The sequence below is a fragment of the Triticum aestivum genome, chromosome 2B (assembly GCF_018294505.1).
Source record: "Triticum aestivum cultivar Chinese Spring chromosome 2B, IWGSC CS RefSeq v2.1, whole genome shotgun sequence".
In the NCBI taxonomy this organism is placed as follows: domain Eukaryota; kingdom Viridiplantae; phylum Streptophyta; class Magnoliopsida; order Poales; family Poaceae; genus Triticum; species Triticum aestivum.
In genome coordinates, this window is record NC_057798.1 from 679228939 (window position 1) to 679250703 (window position 21765).

General features: G+C 48.7%; 1 pseudogene; it reads right to left on the reverse strand.

The window, feature by feature from the left end:
- Positions 1–2510: 2510 nt before the first annotated feature.
- Positions 2511–3031, reverse strand: LOC123042040 (pectinesterase inhibitor 12-like; annotated as a pseudogene).
- Positions 3032–21765: the final 18734 nt, after the last annotated feature.

Sequence of the window (21765 nt, forward strand, 5' to 3'; positions counted from 1 at the left end):
ATACGCCGACCACCAGGACCAGGCTGTCGGCATAACTCTGAATAAGCCGACGGGGGCCGTCGGCATTGTTTTGGCCGTCGGGGTAGCACCCTGTTCCGGTAGTGATGCCCCAATCCCGATCGCACTCGGCCTGACCTGCCTCATTGCCTGAGCGTTGGCGCCGCTGCCGTGCAAGTCGACCCTGACTGCTTGGCGTTGCGCCGCTAGGTGCCGTGCGGTCGCCTCCTGGCTGCTGGACTTGGCTGCTCGTCAGATAGCGATCGATCGGAAGCAATCAAACCAGCCGAGACCGATCGGAGAAGGAAACGACCAATGTGACCCGGGCTCGAAGCCCAAAACTGTATCGAGCATCACACATTGTAGTGAGAGAGCAAACTAGTAGTATTCTCATCCGGCATATGTACATTCTCATCCAGCAAGATCTGGACGACTACACCCCAACACAACAAGATCAGAGAGTGACCTTCAGTTTAATGCAAACCCTTCCTGCTATGCTATGCTCTGTGTCACTAAGAGATAGAGGAACTAGAGATAGAGAGATAGAAGATAGAGAAGATAAGATACAGATAGAAGAATCAGAGATAGATTTAGAGAAGATAGAGACAGAGATATGTACTTAATTATTTTTCATGCATCTTTTGCAAATAAAATTAGTTACTGTGCATTTCTCTCCCTTAGAGCATCTAAGGCCAGAATTGCCTAATCCGGATCCCTATACGTCTGCGGACATGCCCGCAGAAAGTGATCGGACATGCCTCACATGCAAACACAAACACAAACACAAAGTGGCCAGAATTTTGCTATTTGCAAACATCAAATACATGCAAAAACATGTGTGTCAATCATTTTGGTCAAACAGTGCACGGGCAGTCCAAACGTTTGGGCCGGCTGTGGGAACCCGGTTGGATACTAGTATTTTTTTCGTCAGTGACGGGCAGCCCGCTCGAGCGTTTACGGCGGATCCGAGGGTCTGATTGTAGATACTTTTATGGCATCAAATCTCCAAGATTAGACGAACATTAATGGGCCAAATCCATTATTCCTTCCATCAGCACAATCGTATGCAAACTGTGCGCACACTCAATGGCTATCATCGTGGCAAAATAATAAACGGTCCCAAACGGAAACATGTGCACGTAACCAAACTCGGGTACACAAGGCTTATGTCCGCCTACCTGATCAAGGTAGCGTGTCCATAACCTTCACTCTTTGGGAGGGGAAGGGTGTTGTGGCATTTCCTATTTCTCGCATTCCGAATGCCGAGCGAGCAACGGAAACAGGCAGGGCCATTGAACTATACACTGGTTCCCCAGTTTTGGGATCCTTCTCGAAGTTCCCGTCTGATTTCTATTATTTTTATTTTATTTTTCTGTTTTTTCTGATTTTCTTCGGCTTCTTTTTTTTATCTCAAAATGTTTCCCTTTTCAGAAATTATTTGATATTTCAAAAAATGTCGTGTTCTCGAATATTGGTTTGAATTTTGAAAAATGTTGTAAGTTTTAAAATTTGTTTGCAAATTAAGAAAAAACGTGTTTCAAAATAGTTTGGGAAATTCAAAACATGATAATGTTTTCCAAAAAAATGTTCTCCTTTTCCATAAAATCCAAAATTTGGATAAATATCTTGATTTCTCAAAAATCAAAAAATTGAAGAAAAAGTTTGACTTTCCAAAATATGTCATCTTTTCGCTACAATTCCCGCTCCGGCGCCATTGGGTCGATCTAGTCGGGGTTGCCATGTGCATTTCAGCATCTTTTTGTGTCGCAAAAAGCGAGGACCATGTCCTCTCGAGTGCCGACGACATGAAGAGCCCAACCTCCGTTGGGCCACAATCATCATGATGTTGTTGCCACCGCCGCCTGCTGCGGCGCTATACTAACATCCACCCTCAACTGCCCAAGACTTCGAGTCGCCAGCCCTACCTCCGTCCGGGCTGCCTCGCGCCCACCACCAAGTTTTGAGAGATAACTATTTATATCTACAATACCAAATATATGAAGTATGAAGGTTCATCTTATAATGAATGCAATAATGATGTAAGTTTGGCATTCTAGTGTAAATATTTTTCTCCACAAATTTGGTCAAAGTTTCCGATGCTTGAATTTTCAAAAATCTATATGCACTACATTACGGAATAGAGGGGGTACTCAATTTCATTTTTATGGTATATGTACTGATGTATCTTTGTGTTGGGGGAAATATGTACTTCATTATCTTGTAAACATCTTTTGCATAAAAAAATTGGTTAGCGTGCGCATCTAATATCATGGCATGATATATCCAAAGTAATCATGAGCATTAATTCTTGATATCCATTTAGTCAATCGCCTCGATCATTGCAAATTGTGTGAGGTTAATGTCTGGTTGCTATTTCCGTTCACCACAAAATCTGTTCTTACCAAAAAAAAAAACTGCCAAAACGTACTTGCAAAGTTCATTGATCTAAAATCGTGGGTTCCAATATTTTATTGTTGCTAGAACGGTTTGTTAGATTCACATATCCTAGCTAGCTACAACGTGCTCGCTATACTGAGAGCGATGGAGCACCCTTGGTGAACTCGTAGTCCTCGTCCGCCACCGGCGACCTGACGCCCAGCTCCCGGAATCCTTCCTCGCACACGTCGGGGTTCTCCAACGCGGCGTTGAGGTTCGCCTCCGCGTCCTGCAAATGGCTCGACTTGACGGCCTTCGCCGCCGCGTCGAGCAGGTGCAGTGCGCTCGTGTACAGCGCGTGGCAGTCGGAGAGGCGCCGGGCGATCTTCCTGTTCGTCTCCAAGGCCTTGAGAGCGTTGATGCGGTTGCGGGTGTTGGCGGCCTCTGCTCGGATGATCTTCGCGGCGATGATGACGAGGCCGCGCTTGTCGGCGGTGGCGCTGGCACTGAAGGCTCGGAAGAACCTGATGCAGTAGTGGTAGCCAATGTCATCGTTGCTTGCGCCTAAGGACTTGCACACGTCGTTTAGGATGGAAGCGCTTGACGAGACAAAGAGAGAGAGCAGGACGATGCAGGAGAGAGCCTGGCAAGCCCCCATGGTTTGTGGCACGCACGATTGCCTTGACTTGATGAGTACTATATCTGATGCTTATGATGATGATAACAAATCATATCCAGATGGTGCTTATATAGCCGTATTGTAAATACAAAAATATACTTGATGAGTATATATCAATATCAATCTTGGGCGGAAAATTTAATGTCAGTTTAATTCTTTTTTCTTCTTAGAAAAATAATTAAATAAATATTATTTTTTCGACAGTAATAAATAAACAAAATCAATCTATAACATTGAAGGGGAGAGATCAATCAAGATCAATCTATGGAGTAATTTCTATGCATCACCAAGATCAATCTATGGAGTAACTAGCAACGAGAGAGAGGGGAGTGCATCTTCATACCCTTGAAGATCGCGAGACGAAAGCGTTGCAAGAACACGGATGAAGGAGTCGTACTCGAAGCAATTCAGATCGCGGTGGATTCCGATCTTAGCGCCGAACAACGGCACCTCCACGTTCAACACACGTGCAGCCCGATGACGTCTCCCGCGCCTTGATCCAGCAAGGAGGAGGGAGAGGTTGAGGAAGATGGCTCCAACAGCAGCACGACGGCATGGTGGTGATGGAGTGGCAGTTCTCCGGCAGGGCTTCGCCAAGCTCGCGCGGAGGAGGAGAGGTGTTGGGGAGGGGCTGCGCCTTGGATGTGGTGCTGCAGCCCTCCCCTCACCCCTCTATTTATAGGGAGAAGGGGGAAGGGGGCCGGCCCCTCTAGATGAGATCTAGATGGGGGCGGCCAAGGGGGGGTTGGCGCCCAACCCACTTAGGGCTGGCCCCCTTAGGCTTCCCCCCAACCCTAGGCGCATGGGCCCTAGGGGGGGTTGGCGCCCAACCCACTTAGGGCTGGTTCCCTTCCACCTACAGCCCATAAGGCCCTCCGGGGAGGTGGCCCCTCCCGGTGGACCCCCGAAACCCCTCCGGTGGTCCCGATACAATACCTGTATACCCCTGAATATTTCCGGTGATTGTATGATGACTTCCCATATATAGATATTCACCTCTGGACCATTCCGGAACTCCTCATGACGTCCGAGATCTCATCCGGGACTCCGAACAACATTCGCTAAACACATACAAATTTTCCTTATAACCCTAGCATCATCGAACCTTAAGTGTGTAGACCCTACGGGTTCGCAAATCACGCAGACATGACCGAGATAGCTCTGCGGACAATAACCAACAGCGGGATATGGATACCCATGCTGGCTCCTACATGTTCCATGATGATCTCATCGGATGAACCATGGTGTCTAGGATTCAAGTAATCCTGTATACAATCCCTTTGTCAGTCGGTACGTTACTTGCCCGAGATTCGATCGTCGGTATCCCAATACCTCGTTCAATCTCGTTACCGGCAAGTCACTTTACTCGTTCCGTAATGCATGATCCCGTGACCAACTACTTAGTCACATTGAGATCATTATGATGATGCATTATCGAGTGGGCCCAGAGATACCTCTCCGTCATACGGAGTGACAAATCCAAGTCTCAATTCGTGCCAACCAAACAGATACTTTCGGAGATACCTGTAGTGCACCTTTATAGTCACCCAGTTACGTTGTGACGTTTGGTACACCCAAAGCACTCCTACGGTATCCGGGAGTTACACAATCTCATGGTCTAAGGAACTGATACTTGACATTAGAAAAGCTTTAGCAAACGAACTACACGATCTTGTGCTATGCTTAGGATTGGGTCTTGTCCATCACATCATTCTCTCTAATGATGTAATCCCGTTATCAATGACACCCAATATCCATGGTCAGGGAACCATGACCATCTGTTGATCAATGAGCTAGTCAACTAGAGGCTCACTAGGGACATGTTGTGGTCTATGTATTCACACATGTATCACGGTTTCCGGTCAATACAATTACATCATGAATAGTAGACAATTATCATGAACAAGGAAATATAATACTAATCATTTTATTATTGCCTCCAGGGCATATTTCCAACAATTTTGACCTGTGGACGCAATCAATTCACAAAATGAATTGCCCTAAAACTATTTCACTTGGCTGACCTTTTTGAGTGGTGCCAACACGGAGGCGCCACACCCTACGATGCAGCGCCTAGCTCTGGGGCGTTGAACCTCTGTCCATCGTGGCAGCCCCTGGGCCCGCACCCAGCAGTGCAACGCCTCCGAGCTAGGCGCCACACATGTAATGTGGAGCGCCTAGCCCTTAGGCGTTGTACTGATTGTTACTAGTTGCCCGGCCCCCTCCCCCACTCCCCCATACACACCCCAACCCCCAATCCCATCACACCCGAGATCTGCCCCCTCTCCCCTCTCCCGCCTCTCAAATCCTTCCCCAAATCTTCCAAATTTGAAGATTTTGTCCGTGGATGTCGAACTCAAACCCTCCCTCAAGGTAATCTTCTCCGATCCCCTTGTTTTGATCCAAGTAATGTTAACAAATTGCTCATTTATTGCTAGTTTGGGGAAACCCTAGTTTTGTATGGATCTAGAGATTTGCATGTTGATGTGAGATGTTTGTTTGTCAATTTCCTATGATTAGGCTTGTTAGTATGTTAGTGTTATTCTTATGGGTGTTCTTATGTTGGTGCTAGGGTTAAGGTTAGGGTTGTTGTTTCATATATATGTTAGGGTTTGTATTCCGTGTTAATCTTTGGATTAGTACTCATGGAAGAAATGTTACGTTGTGTTGTTTGAATGCTTATAGGGATGGGAAGAACATGTGTGTTTGTTCATCATGGGGACAAAGACTCCTTATTGAAAGGCAATATTGAACCGGACCCGGATGAGCTTGACATGGTGTTTGGTAATAGTCCTAGCTATGCGGAGCTCTTGCAACAAGTGAGGAAATATTTGAATTGGATGGACCCTAGTGATATAGTTGAGTTGGAGGGAAGGCATAATGTTGGTTTTGGAATGCACATCCGTTGGAAGACAATGCGTGTGAACTCGGAGCAATGTTGGGTTGCATACAAGGAGACGGTGGCCGAATCACTAGACAAGGCTCTTGAGTTATTTGCAATGAAGAAGGTTGATTCAAGTTTGCATTTGGATTTGAACCAAAACCCCTCCCCTTTGGTTGCCAGTTGCCCCCCACCCTTGAACCGAGATGAAATTGTTGGACCTCTTATGACCTAAGAAGTGAGGCCAACATTGAGCCCACTTCAAAACAATCAAAATGAAGCTTTGCAAGAGGAGAATGATGAGTATGCGGACGATGACAATGAAGTTGATCTCTGTCGGTGTCAAAACCGGCGGATCTTGGGTAGGGGGTCCCGAACTGTGCGTCTAGGTGGATGGTAACAGGAGACAAGGGACACGATGTTTTACCCAGGTTCGGGCCCTCTTGATGGAGGTAAAACCCTACGTCCTGCTTGATTGATATTGATGATGTGGGTATTACAAGAGTAGATCTACCACGAGATCAAGGAGGCTAAGCCCTAGAAGCTAGCCTATGGTATGATTGTTGTTCGTCCTATGGACTAAAGCCATCCGGTTTATATAGACACCGGAGAGGGCTAGGGTTACACAGAGTCGGTTACAATGGTAGGAGATCTACATATCCGTATCGCCAAGCTTGCCTTCTACGCCAAGGAAAGTCCCATCCGGACACGGGACGAAGTCTTCAATATTGTATCTTCATAGTCTTGGAGTCCGGCCGATGATGATAGTTAAGCTATCCGGACACCCCCTAGTCCAGGACTCCCTCAGTAGCCCCTGAATCAGGTTTCAATGACGGCGAGTCCAGCGCACATATTGTCTTCGGTCATTGCAAGGCTGGTTCCTCCTCCGAATAATTCATAGAAGATTGTGAACACCAGGATAGTGTCCGGCTCTGCAAAATAAATTCCACATACCACCGTAGAGAGAATAATATTTACACAAGTTCAATCTGCTGACGTATTTTGTGGCGTGACGTCACACCACCACCAAGCCCTTACTCGAATTGTTTTTATTGTACCACCTCAGCGCGTTTAGCGAAGCGGTTTCCTTGGCACGTCTTGTCGAAGCAGAGATCGTGTTCCCCTTATTCCGAGATTCCCATCAATACGGACGTGGGTAATCCAACCGCGCCATTGATTGCGGCGCTTGGGAGATAAGCGAGTTTTATCAGGCTGGTGGGGACGCATGGTTTCGTCCACCCATATAAGGGGATAAAGATCTACCCTTTTACCTACGCCTTCTTCCTCCTTTGTTTATCCATCTCCGCGAACTCGAGCTCCAGCGCCCAAGTCTGCACATCTCACCTCAACCTTCTCCAACTATGTCCGGAGCGGGAGGCAAGTGGATGGCCTCCTCCGTTATGGAGGGGCACATCCAGAAGCTGCGCAGCGCCGGATATCTGTCCAGCGACATCGCGCATCGGCTCCCCGACGAGGGGGAGCTCATCCCCACCCCCAGGCCCCATGAGAGGGTAGTATTCCTTTCCCATTTCCTCCGCGGGCTGGGCTTCCTACTCCATCCCTTTGTCCGGGGGCTCATGTTCTACTACGTCCTGCATTTCCATGATCTGGCCCCGAATTTCATCCTCGACATCTCGGCGTTTATCATCGTGTGTGAGGCCTTCCTCTGCATCCAGCCCCACTTCGGCTTGTGGCTCAAGACCTTCAGTGTCAAGCCGAAGGTTGTGAAGGGCAGCCAAGCGGAGTGCGGAGGCGCCATGGTGGGCAAGATGTCCAACGCTACTTGGCTCGAGGGCACCTTCGTGGAAACCATCAAGGGTTGGCAATCAGGGTGGTTCTACATCACCGAGCCGCGTGACCCTGAATGGGCAGCGACCCCCGAATTCAGATCTGGCATCCCCATACGGCTCACCTCCTGGAAAGAGAGTGGCCGGACATGGGGTGATTCGGAGGAGCTGACCGAACTTCAAGCCTGCATACAAAAGTTAGTGAACAAGAAGCTCAAGCTTGTCAACATAGTCCAGGTCATGCTCATCCGCTGGATTCTCCCGTGCCAACAACGGGACTTTAATATGTGGAAGTTCAATTCGGCGCAGCACCAGACTTTGAGCGGGCTCTTCGACACTACGTACGAAGAGGCCTGGAGGGTGCTGTTTAAGGGCGCCGAGGCTCCCGCATTCGCTACCGAAGATTGCGGATTCAGCTCGCAGCGTCCGGCTAGCAAGGTAAGCGATTTTACCCTTTACGCGACACTTGTTTTCCATAGTTTGACTCTATGCGGGATCTAAACTCCCTTCCCTTTGACAGGACTGGCTGAAGAAGGCCGAGCAGACTAACTGTCCGGCCCCTTTGCCAGAAGACCCAGCGGACGCCCGCTTAACGGGACTGCTGGTTCCGGCACCCCACGTGGTGCCGGAGAAGAAGGCCAAGGAGAAGGCCACGGGCACTCGAAAGAGTTCCCGTTTTCAGGTGTCATCGGACGATGACTCCGAGGCGGACTCCTTCCATGAAGGCGAGGAGAAGAAGAAAGAGGCCTCTCCCCCAGTGGGGGGAGGGAAGAAAAGGAAGGCCTCCCCAATGAGGGAGGCCGAAGGGTCCAAGAAGGGAAGGACTCTTCCCCCGGACCTGCCAACGCCGGCGATGACGACAAGGATTGTCCTCCAAGGGCCAAGCCCCTGGCGAGATCGTAAGTATCCGGACTCCCGAATAACTTCATGATTTTTCTTTTCGCCACATGGTGTCTTTCTAATGCCGCATACAACCCTGCAGTCCGCCCAAGGATGATCTTCCCGCTTCATCGAGCGGGTCCTTGGGTGCGTCGGATATGGATTCCCTTCCGACCGCCTCCACCCCCCGTGATGCGGATGATGCTGAGGTGGGATCCCGGGAAGGGACCCGCTAGGAGGAGGAGGCCCCGGAGGTGCCGCAGGGCAACCTCCCGGACTTTGCACCGGACTCCGCATCGGAACCTGTAGTGGCTCCGGAGTCCGGCGGGCAGCCCCTTCGTAAGAAGGGCAAGACCGTGACGCTGGCGGCCTCCGTCCAACCGGAGGCGCCGGATAGCTTGCTGGAGGCTCTCAACGGTGCTTCCATCGAAGAGGAACACCGCACCGTCATGAGTGCGGTGATTCAGAAAGTTCAGCTCGCCAAGAGCGGGCTGACCGAAGCCTGCAGCAGCCTTCTAACAGGCTTTGAGGTAAGAATTTTGATATATGTCAAATAGTACCGCATAGACAGTAGCCCCTGATGCTCGGTTTGGTGTTCGGAAAGAAAAGCCGGACTGAGGATCTAAAAAGATATACGCAGGAGTCATAAAAAATATGTCAATATGGGATTGCAGGCTGTGCTGCTGACCTCTGCCGCACTGACTGCGGAGGTTAATACTTTGAAGCAAAGCGTCGAGCGGTCTGAGAACGAGCTCGACCGTGCCAAGAAGCAGCACGAGGACAAGGAAGGTGAGTAACACCTTATTAAAATTGTACCTTACAGAAAAGGATTTGGTTGCAAGAAGAATGACAAGGATAACGTGGGTATTGCAGGGGCCACGAATGAGGTGGTGACCCTGAAGGAGGCGGTGTCCGCGGCCGAATGTAATGCGGCCGCGGAGTGCACCGAGCGAGAGAAGCAGGAGGCGCGGGTGGCGGCGGTATAGCAAGAGCTCCAGGCTCTCGTGGAAAAACATGAGAGTTTGGAGCGCGACTCGAAGACTCGAGAGTCCGAGCTTGCATCGGCTCTTGAGAGTGCCAAAGCTGCTAAGGCCGAAGCCTACAAGGCCCTCCAGGAAATCGAGGCGTTGAAGAAAATAGCGGCGGGTAAGGCATTTTTCATGCAAAGTAAGCATGTGAGTGTGAATTACCTATCACTTACCCGAATTCGGAGCTCTGCAGGAGCGTTCACAGATCTGCCCCGCAGCGTGTCCGATGCTGCCGCTTTCTAGAGGGCCGAGGAGGGGAGCTCGATGGAGAAGGTCTTCTGGTCTCAGTATGCTGAGGCCGGACATCCGGTGCCCCTTAGCGACCAGCTGAAGCAGCTGGTCGAGCTCCACAAGGTGGCCGAACAGGCCATGAAGGGCCTCATAGTTCGGCTGTGGCCCAAGGAGGCCATGCCTGGGAGCTACTTCGTCCTAGTGCGGCGGCTGGTGGATGCGTGTCCATGGGTTGAAGTCATCAAGCACTCCGCCTGTATTGAAGGTGCCCGTCGGGCCCTTGCCCGCGCAAAGGTGCAATGGGGCAAGATGGATGCTGAGAAGCTTGTGACGGACGCGCCACCGCCGGGCAAGGAGTATCGCACACCCGAGATGTATTATAAGAGTGTCCTGAAGGGTGCCCGCATTATTGCGGGCGAGTGCTCCAAACATGTAATATTTGAGTAGACTCGCATTTTGTTATCCTGTGCGCTGAAAACTTTGTTCATATGCGCTAAGCAACGCTTGTTAATTTAAAATATTACCTTCTGTGCGGCCGTTTATCAAATTTGAGAGATGGCAAGTCGTCGGCTTCAGCCCCCATGCCACGAGTGCTGGGGTGTTCGGGATAAATTTGAGCACTCTTGTTCCCATTTTTGGGTCCATCTAGGGAGGCGCTCAACACAACGAACAAGGCAACCAGACTTATAATGCTTGAACACTCTCACTTAGCCATAGAATTCTATAATTTTAAATTTCGGCGAAGCCCCTAGTGTTCGCAAGGCCGAATTCGGGGCGCTATCCACGCCTGGGCCGGACAAAGCCGGTTCCTCGCTCTAAGAAGCATAAGTCTTTAGGGACTCGAAAAAACCTCTCGAACAGCTACCGGCTCTCACCTCATCATGACGGTCAGTTTTAGCTTTCTCCACTGAGGCACTCGCCCAGCTCAACTGGGGCGCAATCGCAGTGGTTCTCCTAGTGCTACCTTAGCCGATACAATGGAACGTAAGGTACCAAAACATGGGAGCCGGGCAAACCCAACTATTGACCCAAGTCATGATTCGAAGCCGATTCATATAATGCTATAAGTTCGAGGTGCGGCACTTGTGAAAGTGTTCGTACTTATCACACCATGATGCGGGAAACATAAGCCCCTGGTGTATTTAGCCGTACCAAAGTGTACAGATGCAACATGTCATAAATGAACATATGTATGAGAAAGAAATGCAATTATAAGCAAAAGGGTGCTGCATTGTTTATTCAAGAAATACTGCTGTGAATGCAGAACGATACAAATAGTGCGATAAGCAAGGGATGGGACTATTAAACATGTCCCCCTCCAGGGGTAGGCTGCGGAATGGTGTATAAAATAGAGTTAATGCTCGTAATGGAGACCACCTGGATATTCGTCATAGCCTTTCTCCTTCCCTGGCTGTTGCATCGTGAATTCGGCGGGTCTACTGCCGGACAGGGCCTCTGATGAACGAGGTCCTCTGGGTAAAAAAAGGAAAAATAGAAAAAAAAGAACTACACACTTGAGAGCCCCTGGTGTGGTTAAGCCGCATTCTGGGCCTATCGTGGTCGTGCCCCTCCCCCTATGCCCATGGTATCTCCAGAGTGTAATGATGTATGTGAAGGACCAGTCTTGCAATTTTGCAGGGGCTGGGGTTGGGGCCGCATTGCTACGCATGCTCGGAACATGCCAGGTGGTCTTGTTGTAGGTTACTCCGGGCGCGTTTAGCCGTGTCCGGTCGCTTAACAGCCGGACTCGAGAATTGCCTTAAGAGGCTGCACTGTACTTCTGCCGTGAGAGCCGCTGTATGTTCCTCCTTCCGGAGAGAGTGTTCAGTGTTTCCGCGTGATGACTCCTCGAGGGCCTGGCATCTTGAGCTTGAGGTATGCGTAGTGCGGCACCGTGTTGAACTTTGCAAACACAGTACGTCCGAGCAGGGCATGATAGCCACTGCGGAACGGAACTATGTTGAAGATTAACTCCTCGCTTCGGAAGTTATCCGGGGATCCGAAGACCACTTCCAGTGTAAATGAGCCTATACAATTGGCCTCTACACCTGGTATGATGCCTTTAAAGGTTGTCTTTGTGGGTTTAATCCTTGACGGGTCTATGCCCATTTTGCGCACTGTATCCTGATAAAGCAGGTTCAGGCTGCTGCCGCCGTCCATCAGGACTCTGGTGAGGTGAAATCCATCGACGATTGGGTCTAAAACCAATGCGGCGAATCCGCCGTGGCGGATGCTGGTGGGGTGGTCCCTTCGATCAAAAGTGATCGGGCAGGAGGACCATGGGTTGAACTTCGGGGCGACTGGCTCCATCACGTATACATCCCTGAGTGCACGCTTCCTCTCCCTTTTGGGTATGTGGGTTGCGTATATCATGTTCACCGTCCGCACTTGTGGGGGGAAACCCTTCTGTCCTCTATTGTTCGGCAGTCGGGTCTCTTCCTCGTCATCACTATGCAGCCCCTTGTCGTTGTTTTCGGCAATTAGCTTGCCTACCTGCTTGAATACCCAACAGTCCCTGTTGGAGTGGTTAGCTGGCTTTTCGGGAGTGCCGTGTATCTGGCACGAGCGATTGAGTATTCGGTCCAAGTTGGACGGACCCGGAGTAGTTCTTTTGAATGGCTTTTTCCGCTGACCGGGTTTAGAGCCTCTGAATCTGGCATTGACTGCCGTATCCTCACTATTGTCGCCGTTAATGCGGCGTTTGTTCTTGTTGCGACGCGACCTGCCATTGCGGTCCTTGATATCCGGACTGCCAGAATTTTTGCTGAGGTTGTTGCTGCGGGCTAGCCAGCTGTCCTCTCCCGCGCAGAAGTGGGTCATGAGTGATGTGAGGGCTGCCATGGATTCCGGCTTTTCCTGTCCCAGGTGCCGGGCAAGCCACTCGTCGCGGATGTTATGTTTGAAGGCCGCGAGGGCCTCCGCATCTGGACAGTCGACGATTTGATTTTTCTTAGTTAAGAACCGTGTCCAGAATTGTCTGGCCGATTCGTCTGGGTGCTGAATTATGTGGCTTAGGTCGTCAGCGTCTGGTGGTCGCACATACGTGCCCTGGAAGTTATCCAGGAATGCGGCTTCCAGGTCCTCCCAACTCCTGATTGATTCTGCTGGCAAGCTGTTAAGCCAATGCCGAGCTGGTCCTTTAAGATTGAGTGGGAGGTATTTGATGGCGTGAAGATCATCACCGCGGGCCATGTGGATATGAAGGAGATAGTCTTCGATCCAAACCGCGGGGTCTGTTATGCCATCATAAGATTCAATATTCACGGGTTTAAACCCTTCGGGGATTTGATGATCCATTACTTCATCTGTGAAGCATAGTGGGTGTGCGGCGCCTCTGTATTGGGCTATATCACGACGAAGCTCAAAAGAGCTTTGTCTAATGTGTTCGGCTCGGCCGGACTTGCTGTGTCCGGCGCGACGGTCACGTATCATGGGGAGCCCACGCGATCCATAGATCGATCTTGATTGTCTTGCCTTATCCTCCAATATATCTCGCAAGTCCAGAGCATTCCCCTGTGGCCTTGTGCTTTTCGAGCGATGCCGGGGTACGGTTCTACTAGAGGGCCTAGAGGCCTCTCTGTCGCGGCCACGGGGTGGTCGGTCAGCCGTATTATCCACTGGTGATGCAGGTTCATATGCCTCCTCCTCTAATCGGGGGAGCAGCTTGCGTTTAGGGTAGCTTTTGGAGGGGCGTTTGAGCTCATGCTCTTCGGCCGCAAGGACTTCAGTCCATCTGTCGGCTAGCAGATCTTGATCAGCTCTAAGCTGTTGCTGCTTTTTCTTGAGGCTGTTTGCCGTGGCCATAAGCCTGCATTTAAAACGCTCTTGTCCGACGGGATCCTCAGGCACGACAAATTCGTCATCGTCGAGGCTTGCCTCGTCTCCGGAGGGAGGCATGTAATCCTCTACCTCTTCATCTGCCGCTCTCTCCTGAGGGCTGGCGTCTCCGTCCTCTTGTGCTGAATCTTGCTGGAGGGGGTTGTCTTCGGCACTGTCTGGGGTGTTATTATCACCGGTGCCGAAATCTCCATTCTTGCTGTGGCGGGATTTAGAGCGGCGCCGCTGATGCTGGCGCTTGGGCTGTTTCTTGGAGGGGTCATCCTCCGCTGTTCCTTTGCCATTCCCATCCTTTGGGATATCCACCATGTATATGTCATATGATGAGGTGGCTTTCCAGTGACCAGTAGGCGCTGGTTCTTGGTCGTCTCCGGCATCGTCGTCCATACTGTCGATGTCTTCGGAGTCGAAGTCTAGCATGTCGGTTAGATCGTCGAAAGTGGCTACTAGGTGGGTGGTGGGTGGGCTTTGAATTTCTTCATCGTCCGCATCCCAACCGTTCTGACCGCAGTCCGGCCGACGCCGGCGCTTGGGCTGTTTCTTGGAGGGGTCATCCTCCGCTGTTCCTTCGCCATTCTCATCCTTTGGGATATCCACCATGTATATGTCATATGATGAGGTGGCTTTCCAGTGCCCAGTAGGCACTGGTTCTTGCTCGTCTCCGGCATCGTCGTCCATACTGTCGATGTCTTCGGAGTCGAAGTCTAGCATGTCGGTTAGATCATCGAAAGTGGTTACGAGGTGGGTGGTGGGTGGGCTTTGAATTTCTTCGTCGTCCGCATCCCAACCGTTCTGACCGCAATCCGGCCAGGGCTCTCCTGATAACGAGAGATACTTTAGCGAACTCAAGATGTCGCCGAAAGGTGAGTGTTGAAAGATGTCCGCAGCGGTGAACTCCATGATCGGTGCCCAATAGGATTCGATTGGAGGGGGCGCGAGAGGTTCGGAGTCCGGCGAAGAGTCCGGCACCTCGGAGTCACGAGCTTCACAAGGGGTAAGGTCAGTATTCGGCTCCATCACCTAGAGGTTGCAGCCCACGAGGCGGTGTCTAGCCACCCATCCTCGATTTGCGCAGCTGGCTCCGAATTGAGGGTCGGAGCGGACTCATGTGCGGCCTCCAGGGCACTGTCCGGCTGCAGAGCTAAATCATGCCCATCGTGACAGTGCGGCGCGCTCGGCTGTGGCTCGAATCCATCAAAGATCAAGTCCCCACGGATGTCAGCCGTGAAGTTCAAACTTCCAAATCTGACCTGACAGCCAGGGGCATAGCTTTCGATCTGCTCCAGATGGCCAAGCGAATTGGCCCGCAGTGCAAAGCCACCGAATACGAAGATCTGTCCAGGGAGAAAAGTCTCACCCTGGACTGCATCGTCGTTGATGATCGAAGAAGCCATCGAGCCTATCGATGACGACACAGAGGAACTCTCAATGAAAGCACCAATGTCGGTGTAAAAACCGGCGGATCTTGGGTAGGGGGTCCCGAACTGTGCGTCTAGGCGGATGGTAACAGGAGACAAGGGACACGATGTTTTACCCAGGTTCGGGCCCTCTTGATGGAGGTAAAACCCTACGTACTGCTTGATTGATATTGATGATGTGGGTATTACAAGAGTAGATCTACCACGAGATCAAGGAGGCTAAACCCTAGAAGCTAGCCTATGGTATGATTGTTGTTCATCCTATGGACTAAAGCCATCCGGTTTATATAGACACCGGAGAGGGCTAGGGTTACACAGAGTCGGTTACAATGGTAGGAGATCTACATATCCGTATCGCCAAGCTTGCCTTCTACACCAAGGAAAGTCCCATCCGGACACGGGACAAAGTCTTCAATCTTGTATCTTCATAGTCTTGGTGTCCGGCCGATGATGATAGTTCGGCTATCCGGACACCCCCTAGTCCAGGACTCGCTCAATATCCATGACAACAATGTGGGTCATCTCAATAAATATCATTTGCAAGAGACAATGGACCATTCCATCCCTTATTCCCATGGCTATGCATCGGATTCGGATAACGAAGGTCCCGATGAACAAGTTGATGAGGAGGGGTTCACGGTGAAGGAGGCCAAAGCTTTCGAGAAGGTATTCGGTTGGGATCATCAGACTACATTGTTCAAGGATGTTAGTCTCGCGCATGAAGCCGTGGTAGATGGTAGCCAAGGTATATCTCTTGGGGTTAGGCCAAGCTCTCACCGTGATTTGGATGATGGCAAGAACAGTATTGCTAAAGGGTCTAAGTTACAAACCTTCTTGGAATTTAAGATGTGGCTCGACAACTACTCGGTTACGCATTATCGTCCACACAAGGTGTTGAACTCGGACGTCAATGTGCGCTCCACCGACATAGCGTACGACTGGTGTTGATGGTCCCAGTGATCATCAAGAAGCCAAACCATCCTAACAATTTCAAACAAAGCATTCTTGTCAACACGTTTATCTTTTCAATACAAATAAACTAAAGTAGGCCTACTATATGCAAGATTCAAAGCATATGTACCCAAAGCATTCTTGTCAATACGAGTATAATTTCAATACAAATAAACTAAACTAGGCCTACTTCATACAAATATCTTTTCCATAGAAATAACATGTCAACCTACGTATCCAAACCATATCTTTTCAATAAAATAAACTAAACTAGGGTTGCAAGATTAGGTATCTAATACATGCAAGATTCTAATAGATGCAAGATTCTAATCAAATCAAATCAAACAAGGGTTCCCCAAATCTTCCAAATAGCATAAATTCTATGGATAGAGAGAATGGGATCAAAGGAGAGTACCTTCTAGGATGGATTGGCGAAGAAATCCACAGACCAAATCGTCAAATCTGAAGGACTTGGGAGAGGGGATTGAGAGGGGGAGAGAAGGAAGCCGCCGGCGCTGCTGCTTCTGTAACTTCTAACTAGAACGAATGGGATGGGTGGGGTAGGGTGGCGGAGGGAGAGCGGGCGACTGCATCTAAGTCACAGTGCAGTGCCTAAGGGCTAGGCGCTGCACATTACATGTGTGGCACCTAGCTCGGAGGCACTGCACTGCTGGGTGCACGCCCAGGGGCTGCCACCGTGGACAGAGGTGCAACACCCTAGAGCTAGGCGCTACACCGTAGGGTATGACGCCTGCGTGTCTTGTATCACTCAAAAAGGTCAGCCACGTGAAATAGTTTTAGGGGCAGTTCATTTTGTGATTTGATTGCGTCCACAGGTCAAAATTGTCAATTTTGCCCATAACTGTGGTGATCACCTCGCAATAAAGCGTACTTTGATGTTAAGAAAAATCTAGAGGATGCCTTTTCCTCCTTGTTGCTTCCTATGTATGTGCATGTCAAGAATTCTTTCCTGCGTACAAGTGTTTCATGCCGACCAGGTAAGTAAAACTTCTTTTGAACATCAGTACAGACGCAAGCGCTCATACATACGTGCATACACTCACCCCTATGAACATACACACACACTCTACCCCTATGAGCACCTCCCAAGACTGAGCCGGCATATCATCATGGGATTTACGAAGTCCCCTAGGCACCTCTTCGTCGACGAGAACGTCTCCTCCCACTGAAAGCGCATCGCCGGAAATCCTGAAATAAATCCAAGAATAATGCGAGCACCAGGACTTGAACCCTGGTGGGTTGGGGATACCACTATCCCTCTAACCATCCAACTACAGGTTGGTTCACAAGTAAGTAAAAGTTGGCACGTAAAAAATACATCCCTTTTTTAGGTTTAGCTATGTTTTTTTTATAAAATTGCCATTTTATATTATCTACCAAGGCGTATAATACCATAATCAATTCTTTTGCAGTGAATAGAATACATAATCATGTGGAGACTATACTTTGTAATTCTATATATAATTGAATGTCGGACGTGGGTCTTTGAAAGAGCCAATCATTTTCCTCCTGTCCCTGGCAGCTGGAACCCTAGCCGCCGCCAGGAGAGCCCAAATCTTCCAGCGCCGTCTTCCGGCGGCTCCCCTCCGACGACAACCTCGGTCTTCGATGGTCAGGAGGGTCGCCGGATCCACGCGTTTGGATTGTGTTTACTCCCTTGTAGTCTAGGTTTTTAGGTTGTTCATCGTCTTTGCTTCGGCGGCGACGATGACAATGTTGAATAAAGATTCTTCAGATCCTTCCTTGACAAGGCCATCGGTCCTATGGTTGGGGATGGATTTGGAAACTAGTCTATTCAAGCAAGGATGGTGTGGCAGCGGCGTCATCCTCGTGGTGGACCTGTGTCCTCAAGCTCCGCCATTGTGATGATGTTTTCTCCAGCGTCGGCGCGAAGCTTGGGAGGTAGTCCAGGAGCGGATGCATATTGTGGTCTGCATTGACGACATGTGTAAGACGGAACATGTGGTGGGTTTGTGGTTCGTGGATGGCAGGTATGGTTTCCCTCTACGACGTCTTAGTCGCAGTGGGGCGCCACATCCAGAGTTCGATGGCGTGTCTGGGTTGTTTCCCCGGTCTGATTCGTTCAACAGTAAGGACTTCACTTTTGGTGATTCACCTTGGAGGTTCGCAAAGCTGCATATCAGTGATGAAGCAGCGTCGAGCTCGGGTGAGGAGGTAATCCATCATTCTTTTCTTTGGTGGCTGTTGTTGTGGTGCCGAAGGCACGTGATGGACGTTGGTGTCAAGCTCAGAGATGTTCTCCTATCTTTTCAGTTTTGTTATGTCGGTCTTTACGTGACTTGTACTTTAATCTTTATGATATGAATGAGACACGTATTACCATGCAAAAAAAATCTATATATAATAAATAAAAAAGGATTCTCTATGTGTGATTGTCTATTTTATTTTATTTCTAACGCAAAAATTCTCAGCACAGTAAATGATTTTATCAATTTCTTTTGTGTGAGATTAAAACAAGTTACCCTGAAAGAAAATTCTCTACTACGACGCAAACTTCTGCGGAACTCGAGTAAATTGCATAAAACCACCACTTTGAGGGCTAGGTTTGCGAAAAACACTAGGATACAGATTCGCTGCAGAAAGCACCACGTCGAGCATAATTGTTTTGCAAAAACCACTGATCGGCGGATCGGGCCATGTTAAGTGAGTTTATGATAGGTGGGGCCCATTTTTTGCCTACGTGGCACTCCAGGTCATACCGACAGCCGGAAGACGACGTTAGACGGCGCCGTTAGGTCTCTTCTTTAGTCATCCCCGCATCCTTCTCTTTTCCCCCATTCTTCTTCCCCCTCCCCCTCGCTCCCGCCACCGTCGCCCCCTTGCCCCTCACACTGCATAGATGCGTAGTCCGGCGAAATGTGGAGTTGCTGGTGGCGGTGCTCTGCCCGGCAGCGCCGCACGCATCGTATGTAGTGGAGGAGGACCCGCAGTGGATCCAGGCGAGCTTTGCGGGAGCTCGAACCCTAGCAAGCCGACGGAGGAAGAGGAGGAGGACCCGCAGTATTCGATGGAATACCGGGCGGCGAGAGCATTCGCCGCAGCGGCGAAGGCTAAACCGACGGGAATCCAGCACATCGGGTCATCCTACGGTGGCGTATAGTGAGATCCACTTTTCTTTGCTCTTCCCTTCCTGTTCTCCATTCAATTGCGTTGCTAGGGTACTCCTAGGGTTAGGGTTCATATTGTCCTATGAGATGGAGTACAAGTGTCAGATGTTGTGATTTTGTTGTCATGTGCCCTATTGTTGACATTATTTAGATTAGTTCAGATGCTGTGATTTGTTTGTCCTATGCCCCAGGGTTGACATTTTTAGATTAGTTTAGAAATAAGCTGATTTAGTTGATTTTAGAAACGAGCTGCTTTAGTTGATTTTGGAAACAAGCTGATTTAGTTGATTTAAGGTGTTGTGTTATTCAGTTTTATTTTAGGTACACTGTTAATTGGACATTTGGTTAATTGAGTTATCCTGTTATCTCCTTTATAAGTGACAAAGCATTGTATTAGTGCACTAACATGAGCTGTTTCATACTTTCATTAGTGTTATTCAGTTTTAATTAAGCACTTATACTGCTATGTATTTTATATTATTTGCAGTCTGGATAATGAGGTTTGGGAATTGAGGATGCATTTCCATGATAGAGACAACACTGAGAGATCTATGATGATGTCAAACATAACATTTTACAACCTAGTAGCACTGATAGAAACAGAAGGTTATGGATTTAAAGATCACACGTACTATGTCAGGGATCCTGGGCTAGGGATAGAAGGAATGGAAGAAATAGATGATGATGACAAGCTTGAGGAAATTCTAGACAACATAGCATTGTAAAATCAGAAGATATTGAATGTGACAGTTGTTAGGGCCACTTCTCCCAATGCTGCAAGTATAAACACCAGCTCCAGTGTTATTGAGTAGCAAATCCCTCTAGAAGAAATTGGAGAGCCCAAAATGTATCAGATAGATGAAGAAGGAGTGCTATTCAGTGCACCAAATGTGCATGTAGCAGTAGCAAGTTCAGAAGCAGCAGAAGTGGAGCCAATGCCCATACAGTTTCAAACACAGCATAGCACAAACAATTTGGAGGAGCAAATTGCTTTAGGTTATGTACAAGTGGAAGAAAATCCTTTAAACAATTCAGAGGAGCAAATGGAAATTGAAAAGGTTATGGAAGAGACAAGGAGGAAGGAAATTGAAATGTTTAGGAAGAATAAGAAAAAAAAGAGAAGGACACTTCTTTGAAGCGAAAAGCTGTAGTGGTGGATAATGAGGAGGACCGTGATGATGATAATTTGAAAGAATATGGTAATATCCTTGCTAGGCTTGAGGAGATGAAAAAACAGAGGGAAGATCCACTCCTTCATTTTGAAGGGGACACATATGTTGAGGAAATGTATGAGACAGAGGAGGAGGAGGATGCACTATATGAGCCTGAAAGTGAAGACGAGGATGAAGAGGAGGAAGAGGAGGAGGAAGTGGAGGAAGAGGAACAAGAGGAGCAGGTGGGGCAAGATGGATAGAAGAAGAATAGGGAGAAGAAACACAGAAAAGGCCCAACAAGCAGAACACATGCAAGTGTAGAGGAGTTGTTTGAGGAGGACTGGATACCATCATCTGATGAAGACAGGAAACCAATGGACTTGGGTGTGGAAGATGATGATGGTGTAGAGGCATTGGCATATGTTTTGCCCAATGGCAGGAAAAGCAGAGCTAAGAAGATGAAGAAAATGATATGGTATGATGAGAAGATAGCTCACCCAAATGAGCAATTTGTGAAGCATCTTTGCTTCATTGATGTGTACCAATTTAGGAATGCACTTCAAACAATGCACATTGCACAGAACAGGAACTATGAGTACCATAGATATTGCAGTGACAGGGTTATAGCACAATGCATAGATGAGACATGCCCTTTTTATGTAGCAGCTTCTCAGATTGCAAATGGGAAGACATTTACCATAAGGAAGCAGTATTTGGTGCACACTTGCCCTTCTGTGATAGAGAACACAAAAGTTACTGCTAAGTGGGTTGCAAAATTTTGTGAGGAAGCAATCAGAAATGACCCATGCACAACAATCACTACTATAATTAACACTGCAAAGAGCAGATATGGAGTGGAAATATCAACCCACATGGCATACAGGGCTAAGAAGGCAGCAAATAATGTTGTGCTAGGAGATCAGAAGGCCCAATACACCAGGATTAGGGATTATTTGTAGGTTGTTCTAGATACTAATCCAGGTTCAAGGTGTATAGTGACAACAAGACATCTGAGGGAGCATCCAAGCAAAAACTCTAGATTTCATGCATTATTCTTTTGCCTAAAAGGATGCAAGGAAGGGTTTCTCAGTGGCTGCAGACCATTCATAGGTAATTCCTTGGTATAGGTCTAATGTGTGTTTGCCTAATGTGTGTTTTCAACTAGTTCCTGCTGACTTGTTAAGTTGTTATAGGTCTGGATGGATGCTTCATAAAGCTCACTACTGGTCAATAGATCCTTGCTTCTATTGGAAGAGATGGGAACAATAATATATTTTCCATTGCTTTTGGAATTGTTGATAAGGAGGACACAGATTCATGGACTTGGTTTCTGTATTAGCTGAGGGTAATCTGGGAAGTTTGGTAACTACACAATCATTTCTAATAGGCAGAATGTAA